This window comes from Perna viridis, chromosome 6 (genome assembly GCF_037379345.1).
Source record: "Perna viridis isolate PV_CMFRI_1.1 ecotype Kerala chromosome 6, ASM3737934v1, whole genome shotgun sequence".
Lineage (NCBI taxonomy): Eukaryota > Metazoa > Mollusca > Bivalvia > Mytilida > Mytilidae > Perna > Perna viridis.
Window position 1 is genome coordinate 3,726,873 of NC_142450.1, and position 19,443 is coordinate 3,746,315.

The 19,443-nt window shown below is 33.8% G+C and overlaps 1 protein-coding gene and 1 long non-coding RNA gene across 5 annotated transcripts in view; one reads left to right on the plus strand and one right to left on the minus strand.

Annotated features, from left to right (window-relative positions):
* LOC148613258 (uncharacterized) overlaps positions 1 to 9,495 on the minus strand; it is a 25,024-nt gene extending 15,529 nt beyond the window's left edge. For 2 of the 3 annotated variants that reach the window (XM_088586562.1, XM_088586560.1), the window contains exon 1: positions 9,412 to 9,495. The gene's annotated coding sequence lies outside the window, so the exon portion shown is untranslated. Of the gene's footprint in view, positions 1 to 1,610; positions 7,112 to 9,411 lie in introns of those variants that run through there. The other variant, XM_088586561.1, reaches the window with a different exon arrangement.
* LOC148613259 (uncharacterized) lies at positions 7,775 to 19,000 on the plus strand. 2 transcript variants are annotated; one of them, XR_015923308.1, is made up of 3 exons: positions 7,775 to 7,868; positions 9,611 to 9,716; positions 17,837 to 19,000. It is a non-coding gene; the product is annotated as an uncharacterized LOC148613259 (long non-coding RNA). The 2 variants fall into 2 exon arrangements; XR_015923309.1 differs by lacking the exon at positions 7,775 to 7,868 and adding an exon at positions 8,878 to 8,937.
* Positions 19,001 to 19,443: the final 443 nt, after the last annotated feature.

The window sequence follows — 19,443 nt, forward strand, 5'->3', positions numbered from 1 at the left end:
ATTCAGAAGTAATGGATAAATGAAATATTGTTTAGATTCAGATATTATATATGTAGTATGCATTCCACAACACCTTCCTGACCTCATTCCTCAAACAAAATCTGCCTGATAAATATGAAATTGTAATATGCAAATCACAGACCATTAAAGACAGAACATCCTCCATAGGAACTACCACACATTACTTAGAGGGTGAGGCTCTGCCTGAAAATGGGGCCCATAATTTTGTTACAATACAAACATACAATGTACTAAATTTTTTAAAAAAAATCCATCAAGAGCTATTAGAGAATTTATGTCTTCTACTTTTGAGTAAAAATTCAGAAGTAATGCCTCCACAATGCATTGTTTCAATTAAGACATTATAAAGTATTTTTTAAAGGTGATCCCATATAACATGGAAAAAATTAGATGTATTATTGGGTGTACTCTATGTTGTGTTTATTGTATGTCCTTCCATGCATAATTTTTGCATTTTTTTAAATTTGACAAAACTTTGGATGTACATGTAATCTTAAAGAGTGATCCAGAGACAAAGACCAGACATGTAGACACACTAACACAACAAAGAACATAAAGTAACTAAAATAATACATACAAAGTAACAAAATCAAATGAGCAACTCAGACTCCACTAAAAACTGGGAGTACTGTCCAGGTGCACCAGGGTTGGGTAGGAATAACTATATGTACATATACAATGTACATTTTTGTACTTATGTACATTTCACAAAGTTAAACCCTCAAAAACTGATCTTATGATGCAACTATAATTTTAGGATAGGTCATTAGTAACCAATCAGATTCGAATCAGTCACTGATCCCTCAAACCCAATCTAATTAAAAACCGGGAGCTGCGAGATCGGTTTTTAATTAGATTGCATTAAACCAGTCCTATGGTTTCAGTAGCAGACACACGTTTTTCAACCGAAATTATGAAATACTCCATTCAATTCCACTTGTGTGCTCTGTTTTCTTTTGCGAAAGTGACAAGATCCACCCACTTTTGTTTCATGCGACTTCACATGTATCATGATTCAAAATGTAAACCAAAAAGGTCTCTCATTTACATGTAAAATGATCATAATTTCAATAAATAAAATGCTTCGCAGAGTGCAGCCAGAACAGTTTCGACAAATACGGACATGACATTCAAGCTGAATACAGTTCAGAGTTTAGATTGTAACTAAATGGTTGACTTTGTAAACTTGAAGTAGATAAACAAGGAACCTGAAAAGGGGAGACATGGTACAAGTCATCAGGCAAAAGTAATGTACCAAATATCAAAGCTGATTTATCGAAGCGTCTTTCACCAAATGTTTTTGTTCTCACTCTCAGTTGTTTGATAAGCATTTCATTCTCAAAACGTAATTGTATAGATGGAAGATATAAAGGGAGCAATAGACACTGAGAAATCTGTTACAAAATGTGTAAAAACGGACAAACGGACAGACAAGGTGATGGCAATATTAGCTCAAAACAAGTAAAATAATACCCTTTATAGTTTCATTCATGTAAGACCACATGGGATTAAACTTCAATATTATAATCACACCAGTGAACACACTACAGTGTAAATTAAATAACCAAAATGTATTGTTCTATTTATACCTTTTCGGAGTATTTACTTCGGAAAATTTTTAATTTCATAACTTGCAGGTTAGTGCCACCTACTCCTAAGGCCTTTTCCTGGATGCATCAATGAAAATATACCTCGTAATAGAAAAAGAACAAGCATTTTGAGAGTATTGCAAATAATTCATAGTCCCAAACTGGCTGTTTATTTCACTGACCCAAATACTACCTTGGACTATCAAGCATAAATGACAAATTGACGAAATGACCTTGATTTTGAATAGAAGAAAGGATATGGAAAAGACAAGAAAGATCATATCCATTTAACAGATGCAGATTTGCAAAGTTATATGCACGGACAATTGGACAAATAAAGTTTCAACTTCCATACCAATCTACATGAATAACTACCCGATCTTTTGTTATATAAACATATTGTCACATTAATATAATGCTACCATGTTTTCTTTAGAAAAAAATGTGTAAAATTGTACTATTAGTATAGCATGTAACACTGAAAGTAAATAACTTTAAAAAAAAATCACAAAGCAAAAAGAAATGTAACCTTGATCTGAAACTCATTAAAGTAGACTCACATACCAAATATCAGCTCACTACCTGCAAGCCTTTAAAAAAAAGTGCAGAAAACTTAAATTTTGGTAATTCTTTTGAAGTACAAGGGTCATAACTCGTATAAAAATCAGAGAAGGAGAATGAAACCTAAACTTGAACTGTAACTCATCAGGGTAGACTCAAATACCAAAAAATCATCTCAATATCTGCAATTGTTTGGGTAAATTCAAGGGCCATAACTCAATCAAAAATTGGCGAAGCATAACGAAACCTACACTTGATCTGTAACTCATCAAGGTAGACTCACATACCAAAAAAGTTTTCATCAAATTTCAAGGGCCATAATTCTGACAAAAATCAGAGAGGCAAAACATAACGTAAACTTGATTTATAACTCATCAAGGTTGACCCACAAACTAAAAATCAGCTCAATATCTGCAAGTGTTTAAAGAAAAAATGGCAGAAAACTTTAATTTTTTCTGGACTGACAGACGGACAGAGTGCAAATCTTATATCCCCTTTGGCTAAAGCCAGTAGGGGACTAATGATAAATGTAAATCCCCAAAAACTATTACATTGAACCTTTCTTATTTATATAAATTTGTATGTTACTCAGCTAGTTGTAGAAAAAATCACAAAATTTCTCACGACATAGTATACAATAATTATAATAGTACATTGTATAATACATTAAGAAACCTATTTAACATGTTACAATATTCTTATCTCACCTAAAAACAAAAGAATTTGTGTGTTGTACAATTCCATCCAAGTACTGTATAATTATAATATAACTAACACACACTATTGATACAGATTTAAACACATGTTTCAATTTAAGAACAAAAGACACAACATTCACACCTAATTATGTTAATTGATACAGCTCTGAATTTGGATTGAGATTAACTATTTAAATTATATATTTATTTGCGCAGAAATGATGTGACCCTTTCTTGGCCCCTAATCAATACCAATAACATATCCCAAAATTAATCCTTGTCATTGCTAATAAACTTAAAACAATGTTTGGTTTCTGGTCCATTTTAGGACCCTCATTCTTCAACACTTTAAGTTAGAACCCACAGATTCTATTTGCAAATCTGGCCACTGTCGAAAAAAACATTACACATTTACATGTATACACACCTAAATATTAAGTTAAAAAATGTCTGAGTCCCTTAATTGTACAAATGTACAAACTAAGAACTACTAGCAGTTAACTGACATGCCTGGACTCAAGTCTAGTTTCAATGTACACATACAAAAAGTTATGTCCCCATGGTATACATGCATTCTGAAATCAATCCCAATTCTTCCCATGTGGAGTTGAGAACCACGGTATTTCTCTGTAATGCAGGTTTGATAACCATGGTACATTATAAGGCATACAATAAGGACACAACCCATGTCATGCCAAAAACTGCTTTAAAATATAGGACCTCCTGCAGTAGTACTTCAAACCTTCACAATGCATGTACAATTGTATACAAGTCTAAACAAGTTTTTCTATATATTTTGACCATGTAATTTGTTCTCACGCAAAAGTGACTAAAGCTTTCAAAATCCTGGAAAAAACCTTGCTATATACCTTATAAATGAGCCTATTCAACAGTTTAGTTAAGGCAGTGGGTTCTACATGTAGTCCACATATTCATGGATGGGAAGCCCCTTCTTGCTTAAATCATCGACACAACCGATTTGAGTCAATAACGCATGGAATCGTGACGGGACTGAAACACTTCATTTACGTAAATAATGTGGAAATAGTGAGACATTCATTTTATACAAATATTTACAAAATGATACATAAACAACAAAAGTTACCAATCATATCTTATGTGACATATATCAATTAAAAATCATTCAGAATTAAGACAAAATACACATTTAACAAATTGAAAGACTACACATATATTTTAAACAAATATAACTAGAATAGGTATGGTGTACATGTACATGTATATGTCAAAGAGACAACAACCCCATTGGAATGAAAAAGTTTTGGCACACGATTCAGTCCGACACATTCAGAATCATAATGCTGCCATTACAGACAGCAATCACAAGCTAGTGAGTCTTGGACAGGCAATTTCTCCTTACATGTGAAACATTTCCATTCACACTGGTCCTTCTTTGTAGAATATAAAATCTTAAGTGTAAGTGTTAGTAAGAATCAGGCAAAATAGGAAAAATCAGAAACATGCATGTCAAAAACCCAACGATTTGACAATGTAATATCACTCTATTATACTTCTCTATTGGAAAATAACACTTTTTAATCTCTGCATCACTGACTTTATTTATCAATTTTTCAATAGAACCTTCTAAAAATGAGATTTTTCACAGAGTTAACTGCCCTTGAAATGTTCATTTTCAGTGCATAAATTAAATGTAACTCAAAGCTCCACCAAGATATGGAAAATCTTGACTGTTTTCTTGATTAGAAGGGTTTTTTCATATCATGTTTCACCTGCATGATGCTTACAGGGACTGACACTTAAGAACATCCATGCGTTAGCACTGAAGTACTTTTTAACACGTGGGATATTTATATTTGCGTTCAAAATTTTATTACTGGGGTTAAATCCCTGCAACTCTTTATTCACATGATCGTCATTGACAGGCAACAATTCAAAATTCATACCTTGATTACAAACTTTTTGGTAAAATTTCCTAAAAATATTACCAAGTTCTGTCTGAATAAAATAAAACTTGTCCATTTTAAGCACAGGGACGTGTGCCACTATGAAATATGCAGCCCGACTAGTATATAACACGAATAGAAAACTGTCCAGTTTTATCAAATGTGATCAAAGTTTGCAATGCCATTGTTAGTCGTACATTAACGGATAAGCTAGTAATATTTCCGTAATAAATTGGGCATTTCCACACGTTATTGACATAACCTTGATGTGTGGACGATTAGTATAATGAGGCTCCCTGTCCACTAATGCGTGAACGAGGAGCTACTGCCTCTAGTTAACTTAATAGGTGAGTTTTAATCTTCCCATGCTTTGTGTTACTAAAAAATAATTGCTGTCAAATGAAGAGTGATGGATACCCACACATATCAGTGTTCTATGATTCCCATTACCCTTTACCCGTGGTAAGTGAGTTTTCAGGTTGGGAAAATCCTTTGGGAGCCTTTGGTTACCTGTGGGAAAGTCAATTTTAAAGTTTGGGTATGTTGAAAACGAGTCCTTACTTTCCCGACCTGTGGCAATAATTTCTGAATTTATTTCATCAGAATTTAAGTTTTATTCTTTAGAAAACGTGATTGTTTTGTTTGCTTTTTTATTCATCACAATCCTATCAGCGCTTGTAATTAGTTCTCTTCCACTGAAGTCAAACACGATTGTGATGCGAAACCAATAATTTTCTATCCGAAAATGGTGAAATAAGAAAATCCAGATGGATAGTTTCTTTCATCATTATATAGTTTGCAAATAAATATGAAATGTATTGAGAAGAGAGGGGGCACTGTAGTCTGATAAAGGTGATTAAAGGGTAAAAAGCCACAGACATGTAAAAATTCCCATACAAGTTTTTATCATAGTTATGCCCAGCAATGTTGTTTAAATACAATACTAAATGTTTCATGTTTAATTGGAGGGAAATTCAAGATAAAAATGGATCTTTATAATTTTGGGTTCACGTCCTCAAAAGAGGTAGAGCCCCTATATAAGAAACCAAAAGTTGATAAAAAGGAAAGGGATAAAATTTATGATGAAGAAAACAGAAATCGTTCATTTGTACCAACATGGAAGGAAGAGTTTCCCTGGGTAGAATATATTAAATCAAAGCACCATTTGCTCTAAATATATTGTAAAGAATATCCTATCATAGCTAATCATAGCAAATTTGTTACTGGGTCAACAACATGGCATAGAAACAACCTTTGATCCCATAATGATAGTCTGCCACACAAGAACTGTGTGTCAAGATGAAAATTGTTATTGCCTTGTTATCTAAGTGTATTCATTTATTAGAATCAGACAGTAAAAATACATCACATTCTTTGCTTCTTAGAAATGATTGCACTTGTTACCAAATCATATGACACATATTTTGTCTTTGAAATGTTACTTCCAATGTGGGTAAGTTCATTTATAGTCTGGGTAAGTCATTTTTTTAAGGCCACTTACCCGTGGTAAGTCAAGTTGACCAAAAAATCCTAGAACACTGCATATGTACATGTACATCCAAGAATTAGTTCTTTGTATAGTGGTTTAACCTACACAACATACAGCAACATTTGTTTCTCCAACCTGAGTGAAACTCGGTGTTACACCCACATATTGAGTCTTTACCACCTAGATTCAACCTATCCAACACCGACCGTTTGTATATTGCAATAGTCGTAAAATTCAATGAGGCACAATGGGGAATTCATTGTAAGATACAATGCAATGTTGTGCTCCTATTCTCGTGTAATTGGGAGCACTCCAGTTAAGATAAAAAAAAATTAGTCACATCATTAAAAATTCAGCATCATCTTTTTTATCATATTTTGTACATGTTTATCATTCATTAATGTGTTGTTTTTTTATTTACAACTACATCAAATGAGTGGGCGATACAGTGTATAATGTAGAAATATTCAATAATAATGCGATCTTTTGATATTTTAATTTTGCACTTGTAAATTGATTATTACTATTTATAAATATAAATAATACGTTTTGAAAGTATTGATTTTTGTAATTTGATTCGAGTGACGGACTTGTAAAAACTTTCTGGTGACGATTTTAGTTTCTGATAGTTTTAATAGTTGAACAGCTTTTCCAGAAATAAAAGAAACTAATTACAGGTCCTAAGATAATGTGTACATATGAACTTTAAAGTAAAAGCCCTTAATCAGGACTGGGAACATTGTCAGTAATAATCACTTGACAAAACTCGCTTAAATACAATTGTCTATTTTAAGAAATTTAAATGAACACATTGTTTACAATGTCTTCAGTGTGTGTCTGGTCATCACATGGACTGCAATTAATTATAACTCAGTACAGGACAGTTGTGAAGTATGTTTCAACAATAAATGTCTTTTTACGATTTTCACGTTATATTTGTCAATACCACGTGCTAATCGTCTCAACAGCTGTTTTGTTGTTCCGAAGTCTTGGATTAAAGCTGGACAAATCAACTAGTATTGATTTTGGCGATAGGATTAAGAATTTTCACATGTTCTCCCGACTCCCTTGTGATTTTCTGGGGTCCCAAATGAATTTTAGAGGTCAACGAGCTCTGGTACCAATGTCCATATTGTTGGTGGAGATCAACGAGATTAACTTCACCGTGCTGGGTTATTTCACACCCAGGTCAGTCATTCTCAATACACAATTAACAACCGGAATATATGATGTTCCAGATGGGTGGGTGTAACACCCACATTTCACCATGAAAAAATCTGACTGGCAATGTGTTTCACTAACTAACATGGATTTAAAACTCAAGACTTGAGTGTCAGAGAAACACAAGTCACTGAGTGTTGTGTATTCCAATAAGACCTATTTCCGGTGCAATTACAAATTCAGATTTTTTTTTGTATACTGCTATATCCTCTTTCCGATGTATACCTAGTTCCGATGTATTATTAATATTCCTTTTTGTATGGAACTGATTGCACGTGCTTGGGTCAGAGGTCAGAGGTTGCCAATACTGAAACAGGCCTGTTTCATGAAGACAACAAGAAAGATCAGATTGCCGGTATTCCAGGTAATTTACAAGTTTTAAGCTCAACATAGAGTATTTCCAACTTTTCCAAAACCTCTGTATGCCATTTTAATTAATCCCTTTTAGAAATGTAGAAAATAGGCATGAAACCAATCAATCGATATTGATTTATTGTCTGCCATTTACAAAGCTTCCAAAACAACAATCACGTGACCAAAATACATCATGTGTCACAAGAATTAACTATGGAAAGCCAGATTCACAAAAAATGAACACTTTCTGATGATTTGACAAATTAAAATATCATAATATTTTCCCTCGTCCTAAAAAACATTTTGCTTAGAAAAATTCAATGGAAATTAATAGTTAAGCAGTATTTAACACTAGAAAATTTTCACAATTAACAAATTTAAGCTATTTTGAGATATTTTTTTTATTTATAGTTATATAAAAAAATGGACAAAAAACAGTTTCATCCTGATGCTTAGAAATCTGCCTTCAATGCAGCACAGAATGGATATTTTTTGTTATAGTTTTTTTAGCGGCTGATGATTTTATTAAAGTTGTTCAAATGTATAAATGATTCATTTTCTAAGTTAGAATTATCAAATGAAAAATAAGTTGCACAAAAATGGTATATGAAATACTTATATAAGAATATTTAAATATTTATCAATTAAAAATTAACAAGTTTCAATAATCTAATGATTTAGATCACCTAGTATATCAATTTTAAGTAATGTAAAATATTCTAAATGATTTCAATTCTTAATCAATTTCAATCAAATGATTATTTGAATAGGAATTGAAATAAGATAAACATCATTTTGAAATAATTTGCCTTAAATAATGAAGTGTTTAAATTCTGACATATAAATATTTCTCTTTAAATAGACTAAAAATTATATTCTATAAAGTTACATGTATTTTTGTCCAGTACTAATTTTTTTTTAATAAATCCAATACCAGCATATTTCTATTTATTTTATAGTGGAAATGTATTGTATCCCATATGGCTCCTCATACTTGTTTAATCTCTGAAATGGAAATACACGAATTTGGGGTACAACAACAATGGTGGATGACTGACACTCGACTTTCAGTCACTGGTGTAATAATTAAATAAAGACATGCACATAACATAATTTACAGAAGTAGAATGTCTGAATTTTATTTTTATGAATAATATCAGCGTCTTCTGGTCAAATCAGTAACTCGATCGGAAGAATATTATTTTGACCAACGGAATGGGGGTACCCCAATATAACTAAGAACAAGGGCCTGCGGGTTTGGATAATACGTCAGGTCAACTCAAAGAGTGTTTATTAACATACTCAAATTAGATCAACAATCCATATATGTGGTTTTTGTGTAAAATTTCACTCTAAACCTGATTAAAATATTTTGTACTTTCGGTTTCGTTCAACAACAGTCAGGCCAAGGCCGGCCAGGGACAGGGGTTAAACATTCCGAGAATATAGTTACTATGTGTTTTATTTATCCCAGGTTGAACCAAACTTGGTTGATGCCGGATTACCATCAATTATGCTTATAAATATAATTAAGTTTATGGTTTACAATGTACCTGAGGATCTTTAATTTAGGCAGCACCAGTATCGTATTGATATTCTTAAGCGGGTGTACGTCAAAACATGGAGGCTAATAAAATAGAGTTTCTTTTTTTCTTATTTCTTTTTAAAGAGCTGCATTTAATTTTGAACTTGAATTTTGGCCATATTTACAGATGTATCCAAGTAGAAAAAATGTGCGATTTTTATTTACAGATTCAAAGACAGGAAAGAGGAAGGATATCCAGTTGATAGGGAGTACTGCAGCACAACAACAATGCCAGCACTCCACAGTTTAGTTTAGTTTCGCACTTTTGGCTAGGTATGAAAAATGACATAAATGGAAACCGGTGGTTGCTATAGTGATTAAAAATGAAGAATCTATTGTTGATAAAACATTTTCTGAAAAAAGGGGACTTTTAAAAGTATTTTGCAATGTTTTATATATTTTCAATGTTGAAGGGGCTTTAGACGTTGACCATGGTTACAATTACGTTAATGTCCCGCAATATTCACGACATATGTAGATCAATGGGGCGGGGTCGGAGCTCCCTTTTTTGCCGAAGAATTTTGTTAACTCCGTGCAAAATATTTTGACAAAAAGGGGCAAATAGCCTGGACCCCCATTTTTTCGGGAAACCATCTAGAACCCCCTTTTTCAAAATTTCTTGACCCGATCCTACCCTTGATAGTACTACTGAAGACAAAAAATATTTAGAAAAATCTACTTATTTCATTCCTATTAACGTTTTTATTATACAAATAACTTCATTCAAATTTTGAACGCACCGTTCATGGTTATTATTGACGGCTAAGTTAGTGACGGCTGGCTCCCATGCCTGGTATTGGCAGCTAGATTCACTTTAATCTTAGCACCCCACTTTCTACCAAATTAAGTTTTATTCGTTCAGCTGTTTATAACACATTCGTTAAAAAAATCATACATTGTTTTTAATTTTCATAACATTCAGATGAATTGTATAGTGTTTTTCAATGAGGGCACCTTAATTTGGAAGGCGGCCCTTTCAAAACAGAAGCTGTTTTTGGTAATCCAAAATAAGCGTTCAATCATGCTAAAAAGTCTAGATATCTGCTATTTTTAGAGTCAACTATAGGATGCCCGCGAAATCGCCGTCGATTGAGCGAAGTGTGGACACAGTAATAATTTGACGAATCTATACAAAATGAGTAATCGTTGTAAAGGATTTACGATCATCTACCATAAATCAATGGTGTACAGTTTTGTTCGAATTGCTTTGGTGGTTTAAGAGGAGATGATCATTAACCTTTCAGGGGAATTGGTTTTCTTTTTTGACTCAGAATTGGTTTTTTTTTTTGCGCACGCGCAACATGTACTTTTCTAACGCATGGAAGCGAATATTTTTTTCTTCTTTTTTATTAACATTACGTATTCTTTAACCTTCCTTACCATATTATCTTTTCTTTTTGTGTTATTTGCTGGTTATCCTGAGGTTTCGCCCAAGTTTTCACTCCATGGCCAGTGGGCAGCAAGAGAGTAACCTTGATTTTTATGTTATCAAGAATTTTGATTATGTGCACGCTATAGGAAGTCTTCTTGGTCTGGTTTGAGGGTCCAGAATTTGGCCTTATCTTTGGGTGCAGGTGTTTTAACACATAAAAGGGGGAAGGTTCACTTCGACACATTCTAAATGTGTCAAAATGTTTGTTTGTGATTGATGATCCAGTCGTTTTATTTTTGTTTTTTTTTTTGTTTTTTTCCTGTATTTTTTATTTTATTTTTTGGGGGGAGGGATGGGGTGGCAGGGAAGGAAGAGCTGTGCTGAACACCCTTTTATATTCTGAAAGTTCTGCTCCACCCAGTTAAAAGGTGCATAATATACTCTTAAATTACTCAAAACAATGGGTAGGGGGTTTACCAGTCATGCCGTTTTACACATAAAGAGGGGTAAGGGTCCGGACTTAGGGCGCAGATGTTTACACATAGAAGGGGGAAGATTTAATTCGGCACGTTCTACGCTTTTCCGGGTCTGGACAGTTTTGCACCCCAGAAAAATGGTGGATGTCGTTTAATTAAGCAAAATAATGAATAAACAATACTCGTGTAACGCATGTACACATGATCCAAGCAGTACGTCGATTGAGCGTATTATACATGTAACACACGGACCAAAGACGGTCTTCGCATTTGGATATTTTCCCAAAAAATCGCATTTTCCGTAGAAAAAAAACATTGCTTCAAAGACAAATTTAGGAAGTACACAACATTACATTTATACCTCATATCACAAATATATTCGCCCTTGTATGGTTTCAGTGGAATTGCGGCTCAAAGAAATCGGTCTCTTCCTTTAGTAGTATAGATATTAAAAGGTTTTCCGATATTTGTAGGAAATCGGCTAATATTTTCGGGTTTTTTTTTTTTGCTACCATGACAACCCTAAAATTATCGATTCACTTTTTACAAATATTTAAACGCTCATCAAACTTTACCAATATACATGTATTGACTTTCAGGTTCATGGCTAACTAATTTCCCGAATGCCGCTATGTCCTATATTATGATGTACCTCCTTTTTGGCCAAAGCGCCCCACCTTTGAATTTTTTTGGCAGGATCACATCTATGTGATGATGCTTAACTTCTGAGAAAGTTTCGTTTTAACCCCCCACCCCCTAAAATATTTCCAAGAATAAGTACGGACAAGTTCAGTGCATAGGAAACAAAAAAAAAAAATAGTAATTAAAATTTACATTTCCACGAAACATTTCTCGATCTATTTTGTGAGATACATAATGTTAATGGAACTGCATATTATTAATTGGGACGCCGTAAAGAACCTGCATATCAAATTTTATTGAAATCGGACAATTTTCAGTTTTTGGCCGCAGTGAAAATTGGAAAATGGCAGTGGAAAGGAAATTCAAATTATTATTTGAGTGGCAGATTCTTAATCGGGGGACTTTAAAACACCTACATATCAATTGCAATCAAATTGGACAACCTTGAATTTCCGACTGCGTTGGCAGAGACGCACGCAATTTGTTTTCCAGAGTGTGTTTGTACCACTGAGCTTAATATCTGTACCTGCATCTGTATCTGTTTCGTCAATTTCTGATCAGCAGTTTCCTAGATATTTTAATTCAAACGTTTTGATGTAAAAAATGGGTAATCTCAATTTTGGCAGCCATTTCGAAAAAATGGCGGCCACTAGAAATATTTTGTCGGAGTTCTACATCCTTTGAAGGGTAGGGTTCCACTATATAGATATGTCACTGCAGATAATTTAAAGACATTTTGTTGAAAAAAAGCTTTATGGATACACACAAATAAGCAAATAAAAAATGTCCTGTAAAATAGATATTTATCAAATCCTTGCATTATGGGGATCCATGAAAATGATTTATACTCTCTTATATTTTGTCATAAAAATCTGTATATATGGTAACATAATGGGAAAAAAACATCAGTTTTAATGACAAAATATTGGGTGCCTTCCCAAAATTAACTGTCAAAAGACAGGTTTTTTTTTTAAATATAAGGCACTTTAAAACTGCTAGGAAAAGTAACATGTGTACCCCTTTCTTCTCATTTGTTCATGATTTTAATTCTTTAAGTTCGTACGAAAATTTCAATTTTTGAAAAACAGCCGTCTGATACAAAGGGGAGAACCCACTGCGGCAAAGACCTGAATATTTCCGGATAGCTTAAAACATGCATTTTACACCTTTTTATCTTCACAAGTATTGCATTCATTATTATACGATTGCTCTACTACCCGTAATAAATATTTCCAACAAGTTTCACCAAGTTTCATCAAGTTTCACCAAGTTTCACCTTTTATTTGTAAGTTCTACTAACTTAGACCAGGTCAACTTTGAGTACGAAACAGTGCAACGCAAGCGCATGTGTATAAAGTGCAACCTTACTTTCTGTGAAGCTCCATCTCAATCAGATGAGCCCATTCCGATAAAACGAGCCAACCCTTCGAAGAATCTTTTATCAGGAGAAGTAAAATAATAACAGTTTAATAGTTTATATTAAGAATAATAGTTTATAGTTGTGCTTGCAAGCCAGTTACAAAGTCCCCTCACGTTCCCCCAAATTTTCACAGATTAAAAATCTTGAATTTAGCGCACCATTTAAAGCCGAAATACCAAGTTTCATAATTTTGTTATGTTTTTTAAGACCATTTTCAATCAGGATACCTAAATTTTGATGACAGCCATTTTGAAATGGATATTCCAGAACAAATGTCTTATCACACTTGGAGGGTTTTATATATCTGCTTAGTTAAGTAAGGAAATTCCAATTCCATTTCCTTAAACTAAGGAAAATCTTTACCAAAACAAAACAAAAAACAAAAAAAACGCTAAAATATTTCAAAATTTCATGTTTTTTCGTTACCATTGTAACACAAAATACCGCTTCACCTTTTTTTGCATAATAAGTTTTATGACAGGAGAATAAAAACAATATTAAGTTTTGCTTGCAAGCAAGTCACATAAGTACCGCAACGTTCCCCCCAAATGGTCACAGAATCCAAAATTTTCAGTTCGCCTATTTAAGCTTAAATTCAAAGTTTCATGAAATTCTGATGTTTTTTTTTAAGCTATTTTCAATCAGGTTACATATATTTGGATGGCGGCTATCTTGGATATTCCAAAACAGGTGTTTAATCATATTCTATATGTCTGCTAAATTAAGTAAAGATGTTCCCAGTCCTTAAACTTAACCTTAACTATAGAAAATATGCAAAAATCGGTCAAATTTTCTTGTTTTTCGTTACTATGGTAACACGTTAAATATCGATTGACTTTTTGCATGATATTATAGAGCTTACTAAACTCTACCAACATACCAATTTTCGAGTTCCTAGCTACCTAGATTTTTTAGATAACGCAATTTCCTTTATTATGACCTATCCCCATTTTCGGTCGAATCGCCCCTCCTGTAATTTTTTTAAGGGGAAGACATTTACATGTATGTGATGAGATCCAACCTCCGTGAAAGTTTCGTTTAAATCTCCCAAGCACTTGCAAGAAAACGTGCGGACAACTTCGTTGATAAAAATAATGATAATTGAAATTTACGTTTCCAAGAAACGGGTAAAAGTCGCCTTCCGCTTCCGGATCTAATTTTGAGAAATATATCGTATAATAATTTAAGGCTAGAAACCACTAATTCCACTTCCCATAGGCTTCTATACTAATTTCACAATATTCAATGGCTTCTCTGGACTTTACCTTAACTTTAACCTGCAGAGGACTATATATCAGCATGATTCTACATATGTCAGCTCACAATCCTCAGAATGGCATGTGGGGTTAGCAGACTTGCAGTGCAGTACTGGTCACCGGAAGTGAAGGGTCTATAAATAGCATGGGAAATCCCAGTGTTTTCACAATATAGGGGTATATATAGAAATCATTATGGAGATTAGGCTTCACATCACAAGAAGCAAAATGCACCTATAAATTGTACAGAAATGTTTTTCCTTTCAGAAACTGTTTAATTTTTTTAAATAAGATGAGAACTTTTTTCAAAGTACTATGAGGAACAGGGGTAATTTCTGCGTAGGACTATTTTTGCGTACGTTCCAAATGCTCATTGGTTGAATTGGTGGTCTGTAACCTATAACTGTATAACTGCATGTTATTAATCGGGACAGCGTAAAGCACTTGAATACCAAATTTCATCAAAATCGAACAACTTTGAAGTTTTTACCGCGATGGTGGCCATTTAAAAAAATGCGGCCGATAATTGATTCAAATTATCAATTGGGCTGTAGATTCTTAATCGGGGCGGCTAAAATAACTTAACTTTCAATTATCATCAAAATCGGACAACTTTGAAATTTGACCGCGGTGGCGACCATTTTGAAAATGGCGACTGATACGGAACTCAAATTGACAATTGGGCCGCAGATTATTAATCAAGACTGCTTAAAGAACGTAGTCTTTAATTTTTATCTAAATCGGGCAATTTTGAATTTTTGACAGCGTTGGTGGCCATTTTGAAAATGGCGGCTGAGACGCACGCAATTTTTTTCGGGATTTTGTTTCGATCATTAAGCTTAGGGTGCACTATACAGTTACATTATGCCGCACCGTTTCGCACACCAAGTTACCCCGGTCAAATTTTGTATAACTTAAAATTAAAAGTTGAAATTTGGTGGATATATTGTTTAAATGTAGTTAAGCATTTATACATAGACAGATGTAATATATGTACTGGTAAACAGGTGTAATTTAAAGGAAGAATGGTATCCGAAATGTTTCAGTCCCCAGTCGTATTAGGTTCTCTCCTCAGCATCAGATGGCTGATTTTCAAAATACCTTATTTCGCACGAACTTTTGGAACTAAAATTGTGAGAGAATGAATCGAAAGGGGTCTTATTATTTTTACCCTTTTTCCAACTACTCCATGCATGCTTTCATCCTGTGGTAATGACTAAGTGCCTGATATTTTATAAAACATAGTAAATGGCTGTTAGTTTTTGGAAAGGCACCCCTGAGTTGTACTAAAAGTCAGTAATATTTTTTCAGTGTTACCATGGCTACTGGATTTTATAACAATAAGCACTAACTTACTCTTAAATGACTTGAACCTTCACACACCAAGGATTTCTAAAACATGCACTTTTTTATGACAAAACACCAGAAATTTCTTTGCGGACTGCCTCAAAACAGCTTTATTTCAACAAAATGAGACCAAATATTCAGAAATGACCTAACTGTATTCTACTACCTTAATAAATATACCACGTTTGGTCGAATTCTGACCAGCTGTTTTCAATATAAGAGTTCAAAATTTCCAGTAAAATTGTAACTTTCAGTCCGGCGGCCATTTTGAAAAAATGGCGGCGACTGCACATTTCTGTTAAAGTTCAGCATCTTTCGAAGAGTAGTTCTAACTTCCTGAAAAGTTCCATCCCAATTGAATGAATAACTTTTGAGAAAAAAGGCGGACATTTTCAGGAAGTTTTATGACAGAAGAATTAAAATAATGATTAAAATTTACGTTTCCACGAAAGGTATAGAAGGCGCTTCCCGTTTCCGGATCTATTTTTGAGACGCAGATTTTCAATTGGTTAATATTACACGGATTGGCCTAAAGAACCTAGCAATCAATTTTCTTCGAAATCAGACAACTTTGATTTTCTTGCCGAGATGTCAGACATTTTGATAATGGAGGCCCAGGTGTAGCTTAAATTGTCAATCGGGCCACATATTAATAATCGGGACGACTCAAAGAACCTAAAATTCTCTATGTATTCTCTACAACGCTATACTTCATGACATCCTGGCACTATTTCAAATAAGGCCCTTAAAATTGGGTCCAAGTGAGGTCCTCCTTGTTTTTATAGTTGGAAAATGTTCCGTCGACTGGCACTTCACTAAATTGAACTTGACCCCAACTTTTTCCGACGCGGAATGGTGGGTACGGGTCTCCACTACAATGCTATACCCCATGACACCCTGGCAGTATTTCAAATAAGGCCCTTAAAATTGGGTCCAAGTGAGGTCCCCCTGTTTTATAGTTGGAAAATGTTCCGTCGACTGGCATTTCACTATATTGAACTTAACCGCTACTTTTTCTGACGCGGAATGGTGTGTACGGGTCTCCTCTACAACACTATATCCCATGACCCCCTGACACTATTTCAAATAAAGCCCTTAAAATTGGGTCCAAGTGAGGTTCCCCCTCTTTTATAGTTGGAAAACTTTCGATCGACTGGCTTTTCATTAAATTTTGCGTAAAATCGTTGATTTTTTAGATAGATAACCTTTCCATATTGAATTGAAATATATTTATTATAGGTTTTAAAAGAATTACAATTTGATGGTACTATTATAGTGTGTTTTCTCTTAATTTTGTAAATAAAAAAATTAATATATTTAGATTCTACAATTTGAAGAAATTGTAGATAAAATTGTTTCATAATTTAACTGTGTTTTACTTAAGAAGTTATTTCTTTATTTTGTACATAATTTGTTACAAGTATGTCATTATTTCAATTATCTAAAGAACTTGGCTTTTGGCAAATCATCTATAAATTGTTTATCACATTTTGGTCAAACTTATGTAAAGAGGATTAAAGAATAAAGTCTTTTCTATTGTTCCGAGTTCTTGAGAAATCGGAACAAACATTTTAGCTGAGATAAGATTATGTAATAAAGAATATGTATTAATTTGCCTTTTAGATTATATAAGTAATTATGTTTGACACTTAATGCTGAATCGGCCCTAGAAACATTTTATTAATTTTATTTTCATTGGTCAAGAAATTGATTGATACCTGACCAATTTAGCAATTTTTTAATTTCATTGGTCAAACCTTTTAAAACGCTAATCTGGTATAAAAAGCGATGTTCCTGTGATGCCGCATCTTACATGCGTGCATCAAGGAACTGAATGAAATAATAAAACTTATTCCAAGTTTTAATTATATATATTTCAGCCAACAACCAAAGACCCAAGTGTCATTTCTGTTGTCTGGCCAAAACAACAACTACCATGTAAAACCTTCACTGTTATCTCTACCGAGCTATTCCCCAGAGCAAATATTATACTGTTATAAGCCAACATACACCAAATTACAGTATAAAAGTACGTTATGGTTGACTTTGATTTGTTGGTTATCAGATATGAACATATAATTGTTCGCTAGCAATTGTTCGCGAGCTTCAGTCTAGCGATTTTGGTTACGTTCTTCTGCAGAAAAAGTACAGGAAAACGTCCCTCTAGAATGTTTACACTGTAACCAGTCAAAAAATATTCCCCGATAAGCAGCAGATCCAAGGACATAAACATAGGAAGAGTTATTTTAGGACCTAACAAATGTATTGATACAGTTTTATTGGTTATCTGAAGATGTAATGAATCACCCCTGCCTGGTTTTTAGGCCGAACCAAAGAAAAAATTCTAAACAAGATGACAAATCGATGTCTGGACATGCGTCGCACGTCAGCTGTGATTTATAGTTGCTGAGGAAAATGCGACGCCTGAATCCGCCACTGAAATTAGAGAATCAAAATATTCTGATAAAATGCAAAACAACATATTATGGTGTTCTTGCTACTTACAAAGTTTTATGAAATTTGTTTTGTAGTTTAGAGGAATTGCAATGACAAGCTGATACATATGACTTATGGTTAATTTTTTAGTTCTAAGGGGCACAACTCCAATAAAAAATGGACAATCGAAATTTCCTAATAGTGTAATGTTCATACTACAGACCGAGTTTTGTGAAATTCAATTAAGCAGTAAATATGAGAACTGGCGATGACAATGCGACACATGATGATTTTCGGTAAATGTCTAAGTGAAAAGGGTCATAACTCCCATACAAATGAAGGCATTTACAGTTAATACAGACTTATAAGTTTGTATTATCATAGACCTGTACATGGCCAGGAGATCCAAGGAAAGGTGTATGCCCCCAAAATAAATAAATAAATTAATTGGGGGATTTTTTTTTCTTTTTTTTTTTTTGCATGATGTATTGATTTTTCAGCACCTGCGCATGGAGTGTTCATATCACAACTCATACGTTATGCCAGAGCTTGCCAAAACTACGCAGCCTTTTTGTATCGCGCTAGAACTTTAACAAATAGGCTTCTGGAACAGGGTTATGTTGCTACAAGATTGAAGTCATCACTACAGAAGTTTTATGGTCGTCATCATGAACTACCCGTGGATCGTTACGGTGTATCCATCTGCACCATGAAAACTGATTTATTCAACGGGTCATAGTTTTCCTTTCCTCGTTTGTCTACCCCGGATTTGACTTTTTATGAGCAACTCGGCAGGTGTTTCTAGAAAAGCAGAGGACGCTTACCCTACCGGTGCACCTGGTCCATGCTCCCATTTTTTAGTGGAGTCTGAGTTGCTCATTTGTTTTTGTTACTTTGTATGTATGATTTTAGTTATTTTATGTTCTTTGTTGTATATGTCTGTTTTCCATGTCTGGTCTTTGTCCCTGGATTGCATTCTTTTGATTACCGCTATAACCTTGGTTCCCTTGATTATTTTATCAAATATGCCTTTCCTCACTAAGCTTGAGCT